Below are 22,675 nucleotides of genomic sequence, written 5' to 3'. Positions count from 1 at the left end.
GGGTGTTTATTTTCTTTATGGATTATACTTCCAAAATAAACTAATAAAGTTGTTTTAAAAGTAATAGAAATATTTTTTATTTTTTAAAAAACAGTAATGAAATTAATTGAATTTTACGAGCTCAGTATTTTTCGATTTTTAAATTTTAAAAATCTATCAATTTTTCTATTGATTCAATTTTTACGATGTTTTCAGGGTCAATGTGAAATTTAATGCTCTTTCCAATAAACCGAATATAATATTTTAGACAAACGTTTTCTAAATTCACGCCCCCTCCTATTTTCAAGTGTCTATTAAAAAGTAAATAATTAATTTACTCACCAAAGTTTTATATATCACAAATTGAAGATCAATAAATAATATATCCAAATTTAAAGAAAAAGTAGTGTTAGAAATTTACCTGTAAAGTCCGAAGTTTAAAACCTTTTTTTTTTTTAAACCACGTTGTTTGTTTTTTCTTTTATTTTTTTAAATGAAACCTTGGTCCTTGCTCTTCTAATTGAAAAAAAACATTAGGGCTTGAATTACATTTTTCGAGTAGTTATAAGCTTGGAAAGACAGGGGGTCGAATTATTTCACGCCTCCCATTTTGAAATATCTATTAAAAAGTAAATAATTAATTTGCTTACCAAAGTGTTATATATCACAAATTGAAGATAAATGATCAATAAATAATATATTCAAATTTAAAATAAAAAAGTAGTGTTTTTTAGAAATTTACCTGTAAAATTCGAAGTTTAAAACCTTTTTTAAAAAACCACGTTTGTTTGTTTTTTTTTTTTTTAATGAAACCTTGGTCCTTGCCCCTTTTAATTGAGAGAGAGAAAAAAAAAAAAAAATTAGGGCTTGAATGACATTTTTCGAGGAGTTATAAGCTTAGAAAGACGGGTTGGAATTATTCAATATTTTACACAAAATTTCTGACACACATACACACAGATATTCAGCTTTATATTATATATATATATATATATATATATAATTGCGTTGACACACCTGTTCTCACCAGATCACCGAAGTTAAGCAACGTTAAGCCTGCCCAGTACCAGGTGGGTGACCATTTGGGAAGTCTAGGCAATGTATGTACCGCGCCGTAAAAATTTCCATGTTGGTATTTGGGGGCGCATTAACTCACTGGGAGAGATGCACCCCCAGTCTTTAAGACGTGTATCTAGGAGAAGGAAACTCTGTCCTATGGCAGTGGTCATACCAAAAAGTAGGATGGTTCTACACGAAACCTTCACCACTATAAACAAGTCATGTGTAGATTTCCGAGCAACTTAGTTGTAGTGGCAGAAGCTCATACGTTAAAATCGACAGGAGTCAGACTCGTATAACTGTCCCCCTCGGCGTTGGACTAATTTGCAAAAAAAAAAATTAAAAAATGATAGTCGTTCATCAAATTTCGTCTGTGTTTGTTTACAATATCACGTCAGCTCATATTTAGGTTTCATGATCTTAAACATGGTCTTTCTTCTGTCATAGATAAAATAGAATTTTTGCAAGAAAATATTTTATGTTACACCAGCCGGTGTAACATAAAATATTCCCCTGTAGAAATTCTATTTTATCTATAAGAGAAAGACTATTTTTAAGATTGGATTTTTTCGATACTTATCGGATGAATTTTTGTACATATCTAAGAACACTGCCAGACATATAAATTAGCTTGATGTGAAATTTGAAAAAGATAGGCTCAGCTGTTTCGGAATCTATGAGGAAAGAACTCGCACACACAGTGACTTTTCTATAATAAGATATATATATATATATATTGAAAAAATATATTACCGTGGGGTCCTGATTTCGAATCTCGCTAGATGACGGAACACATGTCGGTGGATAATTATATTTTAAAAACACTATATATGCCGCTCCCTATATGGGGGTACCAAATTGGTTAAAGGGAAAATTATTCCCAACTCGCATTTAGGTAAAAAAATGCACTTTCGTAAATAATTGAATTCATTCAAAATGTAGGTAGATGGGAGAAGAAAGTTTTTTTGCAATTGTAGAAAATATATTTTGAGAACTACAAAAAAAATGCCTTGGTTTCTTATATTTTCAAACTTTCTCGTCAATGAGTTATTTCTATGATGAGTTTGTGTGTGTGTTACAACAGCTGCTTCCCTGTATTTTTCTCCATCCAACTTATTGACTAACCTACCTGTTGTTGAAGTTTGGCTCCTGGCTGACCCACCCCTATTCTGATTTTATTTTTTGCATCTTGCTGAGCAACACCCAGCTTACCGTAGCCTCATCTCTGCCTTTTTCATACTCCCTCGGACACTTTTAGCCAAGTCTTCTCTGCCCCACCCCACAAATCCGTTTTATTTCCATCACTACACATTGCACACATCTTTAGCTCCCAACTATGGAACCTTTTTGGAATTAGTTTTTATTTATATTTCATCTCTCCTAACTTTACCTCCTCCCACCCCCTAAACATTCCTCTTTTCCTCTCCATTAACTTTTTTTTTTTTTTTACTTTATTACCATCTATTTGTTCCTGTTTCTTTCTGGCACTCTTTTACCCTTTTCTGCAGTGTTTCTTTCCTTCCTACGACTTTTTTTACCCCACCCACCTTCAGAGTTAGTGTACTTTAAGTTTTTAATCTATTTCTTTACTGTTTTGTGATCACCTTTTCTGGAACAATTTGATTTTGGTTGCTTCCATGTTTTTGTTCAGTTTAACCTATTCATCATCCTAATTGTATGAATCCGAAGATTCTATTGTTGGAATTGGGTTTCCCGATATTTTTCTAGTCCGAATTCTTTCTAGAAAGACATTGGATACATATGGAACAGACTACGTGAAGGTTACCAACATCCTAGGTGAAAGTGATTTTTGTGGAATGAACTGGATTCGATCTTGAAACACCCAGCTTGACTACTGTCACCTCCCATTAAGTCCCAGAGTATCTAAATTTTTTACTTTTGAGTTTAAACTGTAATTACTACAAATGGGTTAGAGTACACAAATGGGAAAGAAAGTTATTTTATTTAGAAAGCGAAATATTGATTCTCCTATAAATAGGACACTAGGTACATGTGATATATTTTAGAAATCAAAAGACTATACAGTCAAGATAAAATATATCTATTATGGTAAGGAGCAAGACCTTGCACTTTTGGCAAAAAGTTAATGGTTCATTATTGCAAGATATCATTTTGACATCACGTACAAAAGATAATTGAAAGGTGAAATAAACATAGTCATGTATATATGAAACAATGTTTCGACATTTTTGTGCAATGATTGAACATAAGTACATAACTTTTGCATTCAGTTTTGTGAGCTAATTCATAAACAATTTTATGAGATTAGCAATACATGCATGCAAGTTCATAGCATTCATATATGTTAAGACATCAAACAATTAAAATTTCAGCAAATTTCAACCTTCTTCAGATGAGTCCTATCAAATTTGAGGCACAGGTCTTTCTGTGGAACCCTGGGCATAAAATTTTGAATGGAACCCAACTTTTATTTGATGAACACTCTCGTTCTGTCAGCCATGACCAGGTAGAAATCCCAATTAATTCACAATCGTATTTTGAGTAACTTTCTCCATTCAAGATTGAATATTTAGTCTTCAGAAAAATGTCATTTATAAGTGACATTTCACCAAGTACTTTATCTACTATGTCACAGGTTCTTGCAGACAATTCTAGTATGAATTTTGGGGCAGACCTGAACATGACCCCCCCCCCCCGCTCTATTTTTTTTTATTTATTTATTTATTTATTTATTTTTTATTTTTTTTTTCAGTGCATTATCATCGATTAGACACAAATATACCAGATTATCTAGCAAAAAAGTTAATATTGCAATATTTGAAAGGGGTGATCAGTTTTTACTTAAAATGGTATAGTAAACTGATCCCTTATTTTGTAAACACTGAAATGAATTATTGCCCTTTTTATTTTGGGCAATTGCCCATATTAAGAACAGCTTTTGGAATAAACACACCCAAGTTTGAAAGCCGTTGTTAACATGAGGCTAGGGGTGTTTTATTCCGAAAAAAGATTATAGGAGGGGGGGGGGGGTGATTATTTTTCGGGTCCGGCAATTTTGAAAGCTTTAAACCTTTAAAAAAAATTTTTTAAATGTACGATCTTACTACTTATCTCTATAGATCACTATTACTAATATATATGTTATTAATAATACGTTGAGGTACTAATTCTGATGCCTCTGTTCAGTCTCAAGAGACAATTGACCCCCCGGGGGCAAACAAAACCCCAAAAAACTTCTGTTTAAAATTAATGTGGTTTGTGATTCTTTGGTTTTCAAACATTTTAAACTTTAATGGTAGCAATAAATGCCTTTTTAGCTGCAAATTAAAAAATGAATAAGTAAGATTCCATTCTTTTAGGCAATGTATGAATACCTAAAAAAAAAAAAAAAAAAAAAAAAAAAAAAAAAAAAAAAAAAAAAAAAAACTTTGTAGAAAAAAATGAAAAAAATAACTTAGAATTTACAGTAGAGGAGGGGGGGGATCATTTTCGCATATAAATTTAATGTATAATGATCTCCCATTTATTAGCTATTGTCTTGTAGAGCAGTTAGTGCTCCAGATTATTTTGATATTTTTCAGTTTGAAAATAAGTATATACATAAAAAATTATGCTACCACTAAATTTAGGTCCGAGTGACAGTCCACCTTTGGAATTCCCTTCCTGCTACCTGCTTCCCTAACTGTACTGATATGCAGAAGTTCAAATGCAACATAAACCAATATCTTAATCTTTTTTAGGCATGGTCCCAATTTAGTAGTCCCTTACATCCAAGTGGCAATATGCCTTATTTGGGGGTGAAAGTGATTTAAAAAAAAAAATAAAAAAAAAAAAAGGGGGGGGGGCAGTATTAATCCACCCTGGTGCCTAATAAAACAACTAACCATTTATAAAAAGATAATTTTTTTTAATGTATTTCTAAAATGGCCACAGTAAACAATCTGAGGCAAAGTGAGGACTTAAAAAAAAAAAAAAAAATGCCTTTTATTAATCCCAACACGAACCCTAACCCTAACTCCAGAATAAGCGTAAGAAATTCATTAATAATGATCATCATCGACACTTATTATAGAGCTGATTTTTTTTTCTTATCTTGTTGTGGATCTGCTTCTATTTTTGGCAACAAGCATTAGCTAGAAACCAATCTATAAAATGTCAGATGTACTGTGACGGACGGATGTTGCGTGATTTTTTTTTTAATATTTAAGGAAATGACAAGATTGATTTTAAAAAGAAAAAAAAAAATTTTTTTTTAAAAATAAACTGTTACCGGACATTCCAATACAGACAGCAGAATTATGTGGGTCATTGCATCGGAAAATAGAAATAAATCTGAGGAATTTATATAACCGGAACTAAAATGAACTATATAGACTCATATATATATATATATATATATATATATATATATATATATATATAAACTACTTCATTTACTCACATAAAATTAATATACGAAAGTATAAATTTATGCGTAAACTTGAAGTATTTACTTCAAAAGTGCTCACGTAGTTAGAGCTAGTTAGTAAGTTATAAAATATATATGACGATTAAGCTACACTGAATATTCCGCATTTCATCCACTCTAGGACTCTTCAGGCTTATTCGCATAAGCCTGAAGAGTCCTAGAGTGGATGAAATGCAGAATATTCAGTGTAGCTTAATCACCACATAGATTTTATAACTTATATATATATATATATATATATATATATATATATAAGCTGTGTGTCTGGTCACGAATAGGCCCCTATATGGTTGACTATTTAAAAAAAAAACTGATTACATATGATAGAAGATGTATCGAGACACAGGAATGGGTATATTTGATCTGGCAGAACGGTGGTCCATTAAAATTGTGGGATCTGCGTTCGCACCTGGTCCACAAAGTATGGAAATAAAAAAGTTTTCAAGTGTTTTTGATATAGATGTACATAATACTTTGATAAGTATGTTTTAACTTAAATAGGGATGGTGTAATAAAATTATGAGGTCTGCGTTAACGTCTGGTCTCCATAGAATGGAAATAGACACTTTAATAAAGACTTTTCATATCTACCTGCGTAAGTATACTTTGATAATTATGTTTCAGTTTGAAGAAATATGGTATAATAAAATTATTGGGTGTTCGTTCGCACCTGACCTCCATAGTATGGAAATATGTCACAAAGTTTAACAAGATTTTTTTAATATAGATCCACAGAATATTGTGATAAGTGTTTCATTGTGAACAGGTATGGTATAATAAATTATGGGGGTTATCTATTTTATTTTTACTTTCATCATATTTTGCTTTGGTTTTGATACCCCCAAATTCGAAGCTATCTCTTTACAACCCTTCGTTTTCATAACCTATCATACTTTGATAAATCAGAGTCCATTTTCTGTAGGCTGTTTTTGAACCCAGTCAACGAGTATTTTTGCTAGTATATATATTTCATACTCAAAATAGCAATATACAAATTAGTGATGGTAAAATTCCAATATCTTACCTGATTCCATGCTAAATTACCGATTCTGATACAATTTCTGATTATTTATAAATCTCTAAATATTTAACTATAGATTTATTTTTTCCAATTTCTATAAAAACACATTAAATGTGCATATATTTTTGCAACCGTAAAAATAAACTTGTGGGCGGGATGACCTATCGATTTCAGTTGTACTGGTAGTTTAAAATCGACAAATATTTATTTTCTATCATTAGTACCAACAAGGAAAGATTTAAAAAAATTTTTTTATTATTTTATTTTATTTTTTTTAAGCAAAATCAAATAAAAAAAAAAGAAGCTAATTAAAAGAATCGTTTTTGGTATCAGAAAATAGGCACAAATTTTTCTGATACCCCCAAAAAGTTGAACATTTACATATGAGGGGAATTAAAATGATATAAATTAAAATTGAGAAACCGTGATTATTTCTTTATTCCATGGAATTAAAGTTTGTAAGTTTTAATTTGCATTATTTAATTTCCTTATATATATATATATATATATATATATATATATATATATAAAAGTTTATTAAAGCTGTAAGTTATTTCCCTCTTTAAACTAAGTTATTTCCCATTTAATTTTTATAGACGAAAGTGAGTGTTTTATGCTCGCCATGTAGTCCATTTTCTAGAAAATCATAAGAAGTTAGGATATTTGGTATATCTTAAATAGTATGTGATTAAGCTCTATGCTCACCTATGTATTTCAATCTTGCAACACATATATACAGTTGGTGTGTGTGTGTGTGTGTGTATGTATGTATATATTATTTTATTTATTTTTTTTTTTTAGGGAATTTGACCTAGAGTTTGAACAGCAGTTTATTTTAATGTATTAGTAAATGTATTAATACTTTTAAAAGAAAACATTGCCAATGGGCAACTGTAGATATATAATAAGCTCAATAGGTATAGATATCCTAGAGCTATATTAATATTGAATAAAACGATTCATGATTGTGAATTAAAAATCAGTTTCAAAAGGAAAAACAAACAAAATCAAATGGTAAGTTCTAGTTCAATTAACCAGCATTTAACCCCCCCCCCCCCGTCTTTGTGAACAATTTGTAAGGACAGTACAAAAACATGCGTTCTGAAAATAATTAAGCTTAGATATTTTTGACTGTGGAAATATATATAATTAATAAATATCCCTTAAGGCATTTTTTTTATAAACAAAGATCGTCTACTATGTCGGTGGAGTGGAGGACACAAAACCGGTGAATTGTTCCCTCACACACAATTTTCTCCAGAATCTTTGCCAACTGAACAGTTCTGAAAATTCACTCTAACAATATAAAATGGTGTATATCCCAGAACTGGCATGTCAGCAGGACCGATAAAACCCTGATATACAAAACGGACATTGTAATGCAGGGTTTCCTAAAGTGGGCTCGACGGATCCCTGAGGCTCTGTGAGTGAGACTGAGGGTTCCAGAAGCTTTTTCTTAAAGAGAACCAAATGCTTTATATGGAAAAAATTAAATGTTTGCAGATAATTTATTAATCTTTTTATTTTTTTTTTTATTCGATATTGGAAAGAGATATGAAACATAACTACAGATATAGTTTCAGGATGGTTCATGAAATAAAAGTAAATCAACAAAAAAAATGCAATTTTTGATTAATCAAAAACAAACAAGGCCGATAGCCATTAGTCGCATGCTCTCGTGTAATGAATGAATGCGTGAATGTAGGATTGACATGAAATTTTTAAAGATAAACTAAATTGACTGAAAAATGGGCTCAAATGACTTAAATAAATAAAAAGTAAATGACTTAGAAAGACTTTAATGAACTTAAGGATTAATGGAATGACCTTAAGAATGACTTGAATGCTTAAAAAATAACTGGAATCCTTCAAAAACAACTTGAATGATCTGGAGAATGACTTGAATGGCTTTGAGACTGACTTGTTGTAAAGTGGGTGATCATTTTACATTAAATTAATACAGAAAAGTGATCCCCCACTTTATATCACAATAAGTACAGCGTGTAGTAAGAACAGATACTACACTTTGATTTTGGCCAAAAGGCCAAGAAAAGCTTAAAAAGCTAAGAACAGCATCTATTAGCAACAGACCTTTAATCTTAACCAAAAAGACCAAGCACAAAAGTGTTATGGACAGACCAGACCGACTTAGTCGCTTGTATGCGACTATAAATAGAAATTTTATTTGTTAAAAAAGTGTATACAAAATATTTACAAAATGCTGCCGTGCCTTCATGCAGCCATTTTTTTTTTACATAATAAAATCAATTGAATTTTATGGGTTAAATATTTTTCAAGTTTTAAACTTTAAAAATCTTTTTAAATTTTATGTTGGTTCAATTTTTTTACGATATTTTCTGGGTCAATGTGAAATTTTATGCTCTTTCTGATAATCCAAATATAATTAGGTATCTTCCTTTATTCATAACACATCAAATGATGATCTATCCATCCTGAAACACAAACAGAACAAATACAGTGTTAGAAGTGCAGCACTACTAGACATATCTAGTGCATATCTATCTAATAATATTTTAGACAAACGTTTTTTTTTTTTTTTCAAATCTTTTTTGAAATGTCTATTAAAATTTTAATTTATGTACCAAAGTTTTATATATCACAAATTGAACAGAAAAGATCAATAAAGAAAAAAATTCTAATTTGAAACAAAAAAAAAAGTTTTTTGGAAATTTACCTGTAAAGTCCAAAGTGTAAAACCCTTTTTTAAAAACCATGTTTTTTTTTTTAATGAAAGCTTATGTTATGCTTATATCAAGTAAATACCATATGCTGACGGCAAATTTTTCTATTTCATTCAATGTTTTTTTAGAGATATTTAAAAACAAAAAAAAAAATTCAGTCGATAAAGAAGTATTAAAATATATCAATCAAAAACTTGTGTATTTCATTAAGAGAATTAAAAAAAAAAAAAAAATCGATGAAGTGGATTTTGTTTTAGGGGAAACACTTATAAGTGAATGTGCATTTCTTTTTAACTACGGAGACTGAAAAATACTAATTTTGGTTAACACACGCAATAAAAAAGACATTATTTATGTCATTTGGACGAATCCATATTTGATAAATTTCATATTAGCAGCAGCTTGCCGCAAAACACGCTACGAAAATGCGATTTTCTACGACCCTCGCTTTAAGAAATCCTTTTATTTAAAAAATACATGGAATTTAAAATATGAATAAATTCTTAACAATGAAGAATGGAACTACCCATTTAATAGTATTTTTTTTTTTTTTTTAGGCAAGTGATTTTTTGGCATATATATATATAAGCAAGTCAAAATATGTTGATTTTCTTTATATTTTTTTTTTTTTTTAAAGAAAACCGCTTTTAAAAAAACAAATATTGCATTATTTCTCCTACCCCCGTCCAAATAAAACTGGATTTACAATAAAATATACTTTTAAAATGGTATTAACATTTTTTTGTTGTGATTTCTATATTTGAAGAAATCGCTAGTTAAATCCGACTATTAACTACAAAACTTGACAGCATAGCATGCTCGCTGGTGGTAGATCACTTTTTGCAAATAAGCGGTCGGGGTATGTTTACATAAATACTCGAAGCGGAAGCTGTACCCGTCAACGATGTTTCTAGTTGTTTCAGCTAATCGGAGAAAAGAATTGTCTTTATTACGAAATTCGAACACAACACGTATGTCTTTCCAATCAAAAGTTAGAATATCTCAAAAGTTGATGCTTTGTAGTACAAAAATAAGTAAAGATAGACCGTGTTCAAATGCTATTTAATAGCGAATATATATTTCTTTTGTTCTAAAATTTGAAAAGAATTTAAAACCTTTTTATGCACGAGTCGATAGAAGTCGTGACAAACGCATATAAACATGAGAATTTGTAAACAAGTGTTTGTCAACTTTTATTTTTGTTATTTAGAAAACAAGTTTTTAATTATTGACAGGAAAAGAATTTTTTTTTTTTTTTTGAAAAGAATAACCTACAATGAACATTGTTTTTTTTTATTCTTGGTTTTCAAGTCATAAATAAAACATCTCAAAGTTTTAACTTTGTAGTACAAAGTTAAATAAAGGTAGGAACTGTGTTCAAATGCTATTTAATAGCGAATATATTAATTTCGTTTGCCCTAAAATTTGAAAAGAATTGGCTAAAAAAATCTTATGCATGAATCGATAGAAGTCGTGATGATAATTTCTGTGTGCCGAGACGCGCACAGAAAATCTGTAAACAAAACGTTCGTAACTAACGTAAAATATCCATTTTATTTTTGTTATTTAGAAAACGTGTTTAATTATGGAAAGGAAAAAAATTTTGGGAAAGAATAACCGACAATGACCGCGCTTTTAAACGAGTTAAACACACACAAACCACTTATTCAGTTAAGTAAAAGAATAACTTTTATTGGGGTTGTTTTACAATCCACAGAGGTATGAAAAAGTGGCAAAAAAACAAACAAATTTATAACAAATAAATGTTACCAAAGGCAAGTTTTTCTTCTACCTACCTCGATAAATTTTTGGTGTTGTAAATGTTTATTCTGTTCAAAAAAAAGTGTCGAGTGTTATATGAGAACAAGAAGAAAATGGCCGCGATAGGTCTTGAAGTCTTGATAATGACTTAAAAATAAAAAATTATACAAAATAGTGGTAGAAACTCACCCAATAATTGTCACGGTAACTTGAAGCCATTATAAATGAAATTTAATTATCCTAATTAATTTAATGTACTTGAAAATATTGTTGTAATCTATACAAAATTTCCTTTCATTTGATATACTACGACCATATTTTAATTTCTTTGAATCCTGTTGTAGTTGCCATCTTGGATTTCCTGGTTGCCATCTTGGATTTTTCAGTGTAATGATGACTAGGGCTATGACAACATTCTTTTCATTGTTTTGACTCTCGAGTATATATCTGACGTAGACACAATCAACCGAGAACCACATCACTACATAAAAACATAAGATATCAATGGATAATTACCTGAGAATAAAAAGGTAAAGAATATGCTGTTGTCATAGCCCTAATGATGACAAAGGATAAAGTCCATCAGAATAACATTTCGCATGATGATAAAGTCTTACCTTCCATTTTTTATACTGATTTTTATGATGTTTCTACTTGATGCCGTTAAAATGAAACTTTATTATGCTAATTAGTTTAATGTACTTGAAAACATAATTATGATCTGTACAAAATTTCCTTTAATTTGATATGCTACAAGCCATACTTTATTAATAATTTCTTTGAATCATGTCATGGTGGCAGCTTGGATTTCCTGGTCGCCATTTTGGATTTTTCATGATGTTATGATGGCAAATGATAATACAGAATAATACTATGATGATAAAGGCTTATTTACCATTTTTCTTAGCTGTTTTTATGTTTCTACTTAAAGCTGTTAAAATGAAACTGAAATATTTTAATTAGTCCATAAGTTACCAAGTAAGATGGTCGTAAATAACGCCAACTGAACCATTATATCTTCAAAATTTCATCATAATATCTTAAAAAGATCTGAAGATACAGTCTTTTAAAGATGGGTTAGTCTGTAAATTGTGCAAATTTCCTACCATTTTCAGTCACAAGCTTATATGCATTTGAATAGGACTTAAGGCAAATTGTCCAGTGAACCACATATTTTTTTAAATACTTTGAATAATCATAACTCCAGTTCTAATTGTCCGATTTAAAAAAAAAAACTGAAGATATTATTTGTTTTTTTATGTTTTTTTCAATAATGCTTGATTTGAGTTTATTCAATCTAAAGAAAAAGAAATGGTGTGGTATTGCTATATACACACACATACATGAGTTCATGAATCTACACATAATATCAAAGTGAATTAAGAGAGATGTATATATATTTCTATAGTTGTAGTTTCCGAGATACAAATCCACTGAATCTCCGGTGTGTACTCGGTATAATTATAGTATGTTTATTTATACAAACCTGATTGTCTACTTTTATGCATACCATATTTCTGCTCTAATTGATTCAGAGAGATATCAGGCCTTATTTTTTCAAGCCAAACTTAAATTTCCGGTTTTTGATTTAAGTTTGGTTTTGAATGATAAGGCCTGATGAAGTTGTCTCTCTGTGTATGTGTGATGCAGTGGAAACATGCATTCACCTATGCAGCTAAAAATGAACTTATATAGTATATTAGCAGACCGCTCGGTCTTGCCTGCTCGTAAAATATGCATATATTTTAATTCGTATAGAAACCGGGACATGTGCATGCGAGTAGTATGCTTTTCCTAAACAGTTTACTTCTTGTAAGTAAAAAAAAAAAAAAAATTTTTTTTTTTAAATTTTGTTTTTAAACTGAGATCGAAACTAAAACCTAAAGACAAGGAGTTAAGTACGATAACCATTGGCTAGCTTGTCACTATCTTTAAAAAGTATTTTCAAACCTACTTAACATAAATAATCTGCCATGTGAACAATTCATGCATGGCGCATTTGTGAAACGGTTGACGAACAGATAAAAATCCGATGAATCCCACATACTGCACTTTAGGGTAATTGCTCCAGCTAAAAAAAAGTGCTCTTTATATGCGTGGTTGCCAAAAAAGCACTTTTAGCTAGTTCGCATAATTACCCCGGACTTGGTGCAATTACCCCAAAATACGGTACCAATTTTTCAATTTTTACCCCATAGCAACCCTTTTTTTTTTTCTGGATGAAAACCGATTGTCTAAATACCCTATATATCAAATTTCAAGTCTGTAGATAAAAAATTGAGTATATTGGTTGAGAATTGTCTACACACACGTTCTCACTTTTATAGATTAATGAAGAGACGATTCCAAAATTTTTAGATTCTGTTAAAATTTCCTGATTTTGAAATTTCTACATTTTTAAAGAATTGCTGTTTTTTTAAATTTTTTTTTTTTTTTTTTCAATGACTGTACAATCCTGTGTAATGTCCACATTTATTTTTCCAACCATAAAAAATACACTTTTTTTTGCCTCCCCACAAGGACAGTTAGACATGAGGTTGGTTTTTAATGTGGAGGGGGGGGGGGCAGCTTCCAAAAAAGGGGCACTCTGATCAATAACAAATATAAAAAATGTATGTTATGAAGGGTCTCTCCTCCATTAACCGAGACTAAAAAAGTGTAGTGCAGCATCTGGAGATCAGATACTACACTTTGATCCTGATCCGAAGGCCAAGAACCCAGCATAAAAAATACATTTATTATAACGCAAGTAGATCTTTCTAAATATTTTTCTTGAAATTGAAAATTGAGACAAGATTGCATTTGTTTGTCATTTAAGCTATTTTAAGTTTTAATAAACAATTAAAATTAATCGATTGGTATGCAAAATAAGAATACAGTGTACGAACAAAGCCTGCCCTCATGTTAAGAATGAGTTTCTACATAATGATGGTACTATTAAACATTCTTATCACAGAGAGGAGCTCTGTTAACTATTCTCTGCCTTCTCACTACCAAAGAATGATCATATATGTTCTAATTATAAAGATTTGGTTGATTATTTGTTTGCTTGTAAAAAGGAAAACAAGCAAACACTACTACTATTACTACTAATAATAATAATAGTAATATTAATGGCAAATTTTTTTTTTTTTTTAGCTAAATCACTTTGCTAAAAAAAAAATTAGATTTTTTTTTTTTTTTTTTTTTTTTAAGATAATTACGTGACGGGGGGGGGCAATTACTTAGAATTTCGAGCAGAAAATTATTTTGCTATATAAATTTAACGTAAAATGATCATTTCTGGCCGATTCTAACTTTATAGAGATATTCGCTAAATTTTTGACCACTAATTTATCTAATAGCTCAAAAATCAAATATTAAAGAAAATACAGGTAGAGCATTTCATTTTTGCATGATTGTTGACATTTATTAGATGTTTCTATCATAATTTTGTTTAATTTTCGATTTTGAACGGTTATCAAGAATACTCGTTCAGGGCTTATAGGAGGCCGTTTTTTTTTTTGTTTTTGTGCAAACTTAGTCGGCACTAATGTTTGTTTTGAACTAAAAAAAAAAAAAAAAAAAACGCTTTAAAATAAGTTAAAACACAAATCCTAGTGAGTAGAAGAGTAACTTGAATTTGGTTAAATTTATTTCTTGCATATTTTCTAAAACATTAATTTTTATTTTATTTTTGTTCTGCTGATTACAATAAGAAAAATACCCAATTCTCATTCTTTTTTGTTTGAGGCAGGGACTTGTAACAATGCAGAAAGTTTTTTTTTTTTTTTAATTCGACAAACTTCTGTGTTTTCACTTTATCAAAATTTTGGATAAAATATATAAACTAGTCATTTTCATCTATATTTTTCATTTGTGGTGAAAGCAAGAGAAAATTCCGATGATGATGAGCAGATAATGACAAGATAAACCGCCAAACGCCACTAGCAGAATAGACAAAAATTGTTCAGAGCAATTTAAATGTTTTAACAATCAACTGTGAACTCTCTGAGAGGTGGCATGGTTCAAAATAGACTTCGTAGCCTAGTGGGGGATGCCCTTTTCTCTTTTCTGCAACCTCTTTCCTACAGAAGAGACGTTGCGGGCCTGTCTCTACTTTATCATTATTTTCATAGCAAGTGCTCGTCTGAGCTCCAATTTATGGTACGCCCCCCCCTGCCTGACTTTCACGATAAACACTTGTCTACTTGAAACCACTATCAAGAATTTCTCTCACTCTTTATCTGTGCCTAAACCTAAATGTAGATACCATGAACAAAGTTCTTTCTTAGAACTGCATGCCCGTGGAATATTGTCAGGAGTTTTGCATGTAAAGGGGGTGTATATAAACAGCATAGCTGTATAATAAGTGTATATATGTTTTTGTATTATATATAAGGGTGTCTATTTAACAGGTGTGTGTGTACATAAATTAATAATTTGGATATCGTTGTCTGTTAGAACACCAGTAAAAACATACTTCAAACCTTCCTTCCATGTGTCCTAGAATTAAAGATGCTTCTCTCTGAAAGTGAAAACGCTCAGACAGAAATTATATTTTGATATAATCATTTATTCTTTGCTAGGTTCTTTTCCAGAGTTGGCAGAGTTTGTATAAGATTACATTTTTCTAAGTCGCCCTCTCCAACTTCCATGGGTGTTCCGTCATAAACCCCATCCGTCTCTGATGCATTGCATATTGAAACTGATTTCTCACATAACTACAACTCAAAATCTATATTTTTATTACCTCATCACTGCACTTAGCTTAAAGACCCTTGCTGGGTTTTTGTCACCTATATTTGCTTATATTATGGTTAGCTTGAATTCCATCTGTCAAATTAACATTCCTGACAACTATTAAATGTAAATATATCAACTTAACATAACTTTTTCACATCTTTAAAATATTTCTATCTAACAATTATAATTTTACTAATAATAATCGACTATTATAATTTCAATTATAATAGTCAACCATTTTTTAATAGTTTCCAGTGTTTTCCGGTAGACTAACAACATAACGGAACTCTGTACCGTTTTCTGCATTCCAACTGACTACAATATGGTCGTCTTAAAGTCCAACGTATACAAGTTCTTGATGAGCTGTCTCCTCAAGTAATCCAATTTACCAAATTTCCACTAACGATTACTACAATATTTTCCCATTGACTTTTGTACACTCATTAGCCTTTATCCTCGAGTCGCTTCTAGGCCTTGATTAGTGGTGACTCCTTTGTGTAAAAACAAAAAGTGTGAAAAAACTTTTGAACATTTAAAACGATTTATTAAGTGAATGAATGGGCTAAGTGAAATATTTACTTTGTTTGCCATACCAATAAGAAAAATCGATAATACTTGATGCCAAATCTTAGAAGGGGATTTATAAGGTGTGGTCTTTGGCCCTTAGTCTTATGTTGCAAATATGCGATCTTCTAATAAATGAATATATTGTCTGTTTCATTTTTTATTTTTTTTTTATTTTATTGTCAAGAAAAGTAAAATTAAAAGAATCGTTCCAAACACCCGGGCAACACCGAGCACCCAGGCTAGTATAAATATATGGTGTAAATCAGTTTAGACTTAAAAAAAAAAAAAAAATTCTGATTTAAATGCCTGGCACCGAAAACTGCATGAATTGTTTGTTATTTATAAGCATTCGAGGTTTCTACTGCCATTTTGTATGGAAAAGAAACAAAAACAAAAAAAAAAAAAAAAAAAAAGTTTATTTATTTATTTTTTTCCCTCGGAGACTGTTTTAAGGCAAAGCAAATTATTTATGTCACGTGGGTGTGGTTAGTGATTTGAATCTCTTGCTCTGCACGTCTCTTCCTTGCCATTTAGAACAGCTTTTCTTTTCCCCCTTTTAACATTCACTATGAACAGGGTAATTTCCGGAAATCTGATCCACTTGGCGGCCGTCGGATTGAAGAAGAATCACAAAATATAGGAGATGGTGGCTTCAAGATTTTTAAACAAAAATATAAATATTCTCAAGGGAGACGATTCATGTTTGACTATTTCAAATTCCTATTCAGATTCTTAAAAAAAAAAAAAAAAAAAAAAGCCCTCAACGAATTATAGATAATTAATGATTTAAACGTTACTGGAAATTTTTACATGTTCGAAACTCCTTCCAATGGAAGCTTAAATTAATACAAAATAAACTTTGAGCTAATTTTCTTTTTAAGCCATATCAAATCTGTTGTGACTATTTGATGTAAGGAGCTAAAAAAAAAAGTACTTAAAGGTTAAAAACTTGCCACAGATAAGTGTTAGATCAAAAGAATTCTGATCCAGAAAACAGCAATTCTTCCCTCTTTGTCAGAAACATTGCTTCTGGAATGTGAGAACTAAAGGGCAAAATAAGGGAAGCAAAAGTTACGCGGCTGATGAAAGTAAACCAAAGATGTACTATTCTAGTTAATTTCAATTCAAATAATCTATCATATATATATATATATATATATATATAATTTTTTTTTTTTTTTTACTATAATTAAATACCTACAGACACTAGTGTTTCATCCTTTTGGAATCTTCAGTGCAGGGTGTCATGATTAACACCAGTCAACAGATTGGAACTCGGCAACACAAGCCATTTCTGGCTCGATTAGCAAAGACCGTATCCATTCAGCTACCATTAACCGCGTGAAATAACGTTGAATTTAAACATTTTTAATTTTAAATGTTCTTTACATCAGTCAGACAGTGATCTAATCGTTATACGATGATCTATGCATAAGAGCTAAATTGACCGACTTAATTCAACTGAATGTGCTCAACGATAAGAAACGAGTTTCTTAAAGGGGCTGTCGTAATTTTTAGGAATTTGGACAAAATTAATTTCATTAATATATATATATATTTGTTTATAATTAATGAAATTAATTCTGTCCAAATTCCTAAAAATTTTCAAAACTCAAAATTCCCGAGTTCGACAAGATACACCTGAAGAAGGTCGGAGGTTACATCAACCGAAACGTTGTGAAAATCACACTCAAGATGAGAACAATAGTCCAATAAATCCAAATAATAGGAATAACCAATCCTCATCTCAAAAATTCAGAAACAAGAGAATAGACCGTTTCAGAATCTTTGAGATGCTGATTGCTAATTTGTGTTATTTAGATTCTTGATTCTCATTCTGGATGTTCTTCTTGCATATCTGTCAACTTACCCTCCACCCTTTTTCAAATGCGTATTATAGTCTTACTTGAGAACTGAATCCATGAGGGTAGATTGTTCTTTCATCAGCCATGATAGAGAGTAGGAATTTAAAGTAATTAAAAAAAAAAAAAAAAAAAAAAAAAAAAATATTCATACTAACACCCATATTGATGATTGAACCTTCTACCACCAAAACACTGTCACTTAATTCCAAGAGTTAAAGAGTTGGACATTTAAGTTGACTTGTTTTTTTTTTTTTTTTTTTTTTTTTTTTTTTACATGGGTATCACCACTTATCAAGGCCCAGAGGCCACTCAAGGATAAGGGTTAATAGGTATACATTAGTCATTGTGATTTTAGCATAGTAAACAGTGGGAATTTTGTAACTTGGATTACTTAGGGGGACGATTCAATTAGAACTTGTTCACATTGGACCTTTTTTTTTTTTTTTTTTCATAGGTATCAACACATTATCAAGGCCAAGAGGCCACTCAAGGATAAGGGTTAAAGAGTGTACAGTAGAAATTGGACAATATAATAATCATTAGTAATGAAAATTTGTTAAATTTGATAACTTATATGGAACGGCTCATCAAGAACTTATTTACGTTAGACTTGAAGACAACCATATTGTAGTCAGCCGGAAAGCAGGAAAACGGAAGACAATTCCACAGGCGTGCAGTTCTAATAAAAAAGCTTTGTTCATGGAATCTACGTTTAGGTTTAGGTTGAATGGCTTCTCTCCATTTGATTTGATCCATTGCTTCTGTTCACCTATGATGTTGCTCAGGTCCTGCTTGATGTTATCACTCTATCTCTCCGATATGCTCTAGGGACATCAAAGTTAATGATTCTTTTTGGTCACTTGTTGACTGCCATGCATTGAATGTGGCCAAACCATCTCAGTCTGTTCCAGCATAGGGTTTCATCTACTGAATTGAGGTCAATTCTGATTCTCAGCTCATTGAGAGGGGGTTCTACGGCAAGTTTTGAGGAACATATCAATCTTATTGCATGATCGCTGTTATCTTGATGTGTCTCGTGATAGAGGTGGTTGTTCCTATTTACTTGCCTCCCCATGAAAGCAGTGTTAGACAAAAGGAGAAAATCCAGCCCCCCCCCCCCGAAAAAGGAGCACTCTGGATAGGCAACAAAAATAAAAAATTGTCTCGGTTTTGAAGGATTTCTCCTCCACCCAGGACAGAAAGTGGCATTAGAACATATACTACACTGTGATCTTGGTCTGAATTCGTTCTGCATGGAATAATTTTACAGAGCTCCTTTTAATCCTCACTTGCAGTTGCATCTCATTACTAGGGCTATGACAACAGCATATTCTTTTCTTTGCTTTGATTCTCTGGTATATATCCATTGATATCTTATGTTTTTATGTAGTGATGTGGTTCTCGGTTGATTGTCTGTGTCGGATATATACTCGAGAGTCAAAACACTGAAAAGAATATACTGTTGTCATAGCCCTACTCATTACGCAATAGAGGTTATATCTACAAAACCCGAGTCAGAAGCGTTCTCCTGTCTGCCAGTGAGACGTTAGGATTATTACAGTTAAAGTCCTGCTTGATGTTACCACTCAACTTCTTTCTAGGTCGACTTCTGGAACTGATTATTACTTGGAAATTTATCTGTGGCACAATGGATATAAATTATATGGCTCTAGTTTATTTTACACTAGCGGGGGTACCCGGCGTTGCTAGTTTTTATTTAGGTGTGTTTGTAAGAGGGTGGGGGGTAAAGTAATGAATAACGCTGTTTTAAATATAAAAGTAAAAACGATGTTAAACTTTAAAAAAAAAAAAAATTGGCAAAACCAAAAAAAAAAATGTGAACAAACGTAAAACTTTAAAAAAGAAATCGGAAAAACAGAAAGCATATCGAGGAAGTGGATAGGTAATAGGCCTATAACACACCTCAGATATGATGCTACAGTTTGGGCATATTACGTTTGCATGAAATGTCTTGATTTTTAATCCTATTAAGGTCAAAATCAGAGGGAAAAAATGAGTTTATTTTTTATATATATATGGGTATAAACTAATTACGATATAGGATTTACACTAGAAAAAAATGTAACTCTTACACTCGTTGACCTCTTGTTAGTGTTTGAACCGGGACGGATCAATTTGCAAAGAGTTAAATTTAAAACAAAAAAACTAGTCTATTCACTATATATCTCCCCCCCCTCTCTCTCTCTCCAGCTATGAATTAAATATCAAAACTTGCGATTAAAAAAAATTTTTTTTTTTTTTTTATATACTGACTTACAAAGGCCAAGGGTTAATGAGTGTTGGATAAATGTTAAGTAAATATTGAGGATTGGTAACAACGGTTGAAACTTAGGACCGCTCAACAAGAATTTAACATTAGACTTTAAAACGATCATGTTGCAGTCAGCTGGGAAGCAACCATGTTGTATTGTGTAGTGCAAATAAATGGATAGTTCTGAGAAAGAAACTTTGTTCATAGTTCTATTAGGTACAATGGAGAAAAGGAAATTATTTGTGCTGATCAGCAAAATAAATTTTACTTTGAATGTTTTCTTTTTGGACAGAGGGGTCACTATAGATTCCCGATTAATGAACGGACAGTAACAGAAGAGAGATTGATAGATGTTAGTTTACTTATCACATAAATCCAATCAAAGACGCACACACGTTTGTAAAAAGTCGCCATCTTTGTTTTCCCAGTCAATACCCAACAACAGCAAACAAGGGAGAGCACTCTAAAAACTTTTCACAAAGGAACAGAACTCTTATCCTAACACAAAGATAATAAACACTATAAAATAAGTTATTCATTTGCGGACTGTTATCCTCATCTTTCTTAGTTGTTGTTTCACAATGTTTCTGCCAACTATTCCTCTGACCTTCGTCAGGTGTTTAACTGCGATGGCCAAAGGTCTATGAAACAACTATGAAGATGAAGTCTGTAAATAAATGTTCAAATTACTCATCTCAAGGATTCCAATAATAAAATGCTATAAAATAAGTCGTAAACAACCTACAGTGAGAGAGAATGAGAATAACAAACAGATGTGTGTAAAAAAAAATAAATAAAAATAAGATAAAATGGTGACTTAGTAAATTGCAAATCATAGTTAAGTAGAATAGATAAAATGGATTTTACCTTAAACATAACTCAATCCCAATACAAAGGAATATTTATTAAAATATATATAAAAAAAATCTTAGGAAAACTTTGATCAACTCCAGTGAATATAATATAATTATAGACGACATATTATTTGGATCGAGTGTTATTTGCACAACATTTCGGTCAATGCAACATCTGATCTTCTTCCTGTGTATCTCGATTAACACTGGAATCTGCATGGAATTTCAAACGGAACCCATTATTTAATCCATAGGGGTAGCATGTTCTTGTTCTATCAGCCATGACTGGGTAAAAGTCCTAAATAATCCGCAATTGTATTTTTAGTATCATCTACACTGAGGATTGAACCAGAAAAATGTAACTTTACAACTGAATTTTACCAAGTACTTTATCCACTATTCCTAAAGAAGGCCTGAGGTTATATCGACCAAAATATTTTGTGAATAACAATCAAGATGAGAACAGTTGAAAGTTACGCCCGAGAGTAGTCTTGTACCCCTACAATGTCACCATTCGCTCATGCATGGAGTATTGTTGCCACATTTGCTACTAGTCTCCATCTCCTAAACAGGATTTAAAGAGTTGCCAACCTTAATAAGTCTTCAACTGTTAACCAAACCTCTATCCCATCAATGAAATGTTGCATCTCTGTGCCTATTTTACAAGTATTTTAATGGAAGGTGCTCCAACAAACTCCAATCCCTTATACCCCTCGACATAAATACTCCCGACTAACCTGACAAGAATCAAAATCCCACCTCTACACTGTAAAGATCTCTGTATGCCGGGGAACCTTCTACTATAATAGTTTCTTTCCTCAAACTACTAAACTTTGGAATTTTCTTTTGGGCCGCTGCTTCCCTGACTGTACTGACATGCAGTTGTTCAAGTGTAATGTAAACAAACATCTCGCTTTTCAACTCCCTACACAGTATCTCTGCATATTTTGTCCCAAATCGTAATCCCTTGCATCCATGTTTGGGATAAAAAAAAAAAAGCCATTAAAAAAAAGTGCCTAAAATAATTCAAAAACATAGATGCATGTAATTTCTCAATTATATAAGGAGTCCGTTGGAAGTGTTTGGAGTATCTCAAAGGTTTTGGGTTTCGACTCCATGAACTCGATATGAACCGCATTTCTTTCAAATTACGATTACTTATTTTGAATGGTGTGAACTCTATTTCATTGCTCATGATTTCAAATACTTAGTGCTTCAAACAAAACCGAAACAATTTGTTCTCTTTGTATGGCAATTTGTTTTATTGGCCGACTGCTGCCATTGTATCTTTCATTCAATATGCTCATTATAATTAATAACATGATTAGTCTAATTGCTGTTAACATTGATTACAACTTCTAAAATGTAATTCTTTTGTTGTGTATTATTAAATGTAATGACCTGCCGTTAGCGGACCATA

The 22,675-nt window shown here is 31.3% G+C and overlaps 1 protein-coding gene and 1 pseudogene across 1 annotated transcript in view; one reads left to right on the top strand and one right to left on the bottom strand.

Annotated features, from left to right (window-relative positions):
• Positions 1–22,675, top strand: part of LOC145255818 (mitogen-activated protein kinase kinase kinase 10-like) — a 281,349-nt gene that overhangs the window by 19,680 nt on the left and 238,994 nt on the right. The window lies entirely within an intron of this gene.
• LOC145255986 (U2 spliceosomal RNA) lies at positions 8,440–8,565 on the bottom strand (annotated as a pseudogene).

This window comes from Euprymna scolopes, chromosome 31 (genome assembly GCF_053919585.1).
Source record: "Euprymna scolopes isolate OS-2025 chromosome 31, ASM5391958v1, whole genome shotgun sequence".
Classification (NCBI taxonomy): domain Eukaryota; kingdom Metazoa; phylum Mollusca; class Cephalopoda; order Sepiida; family Sepiolidae; genus Euprymna; species Euprymna scolopes.
Note: the sequence above shows the minus strand (reverse complement) of the source record. Positions and strands in the feature narration are given on the sequence as shown.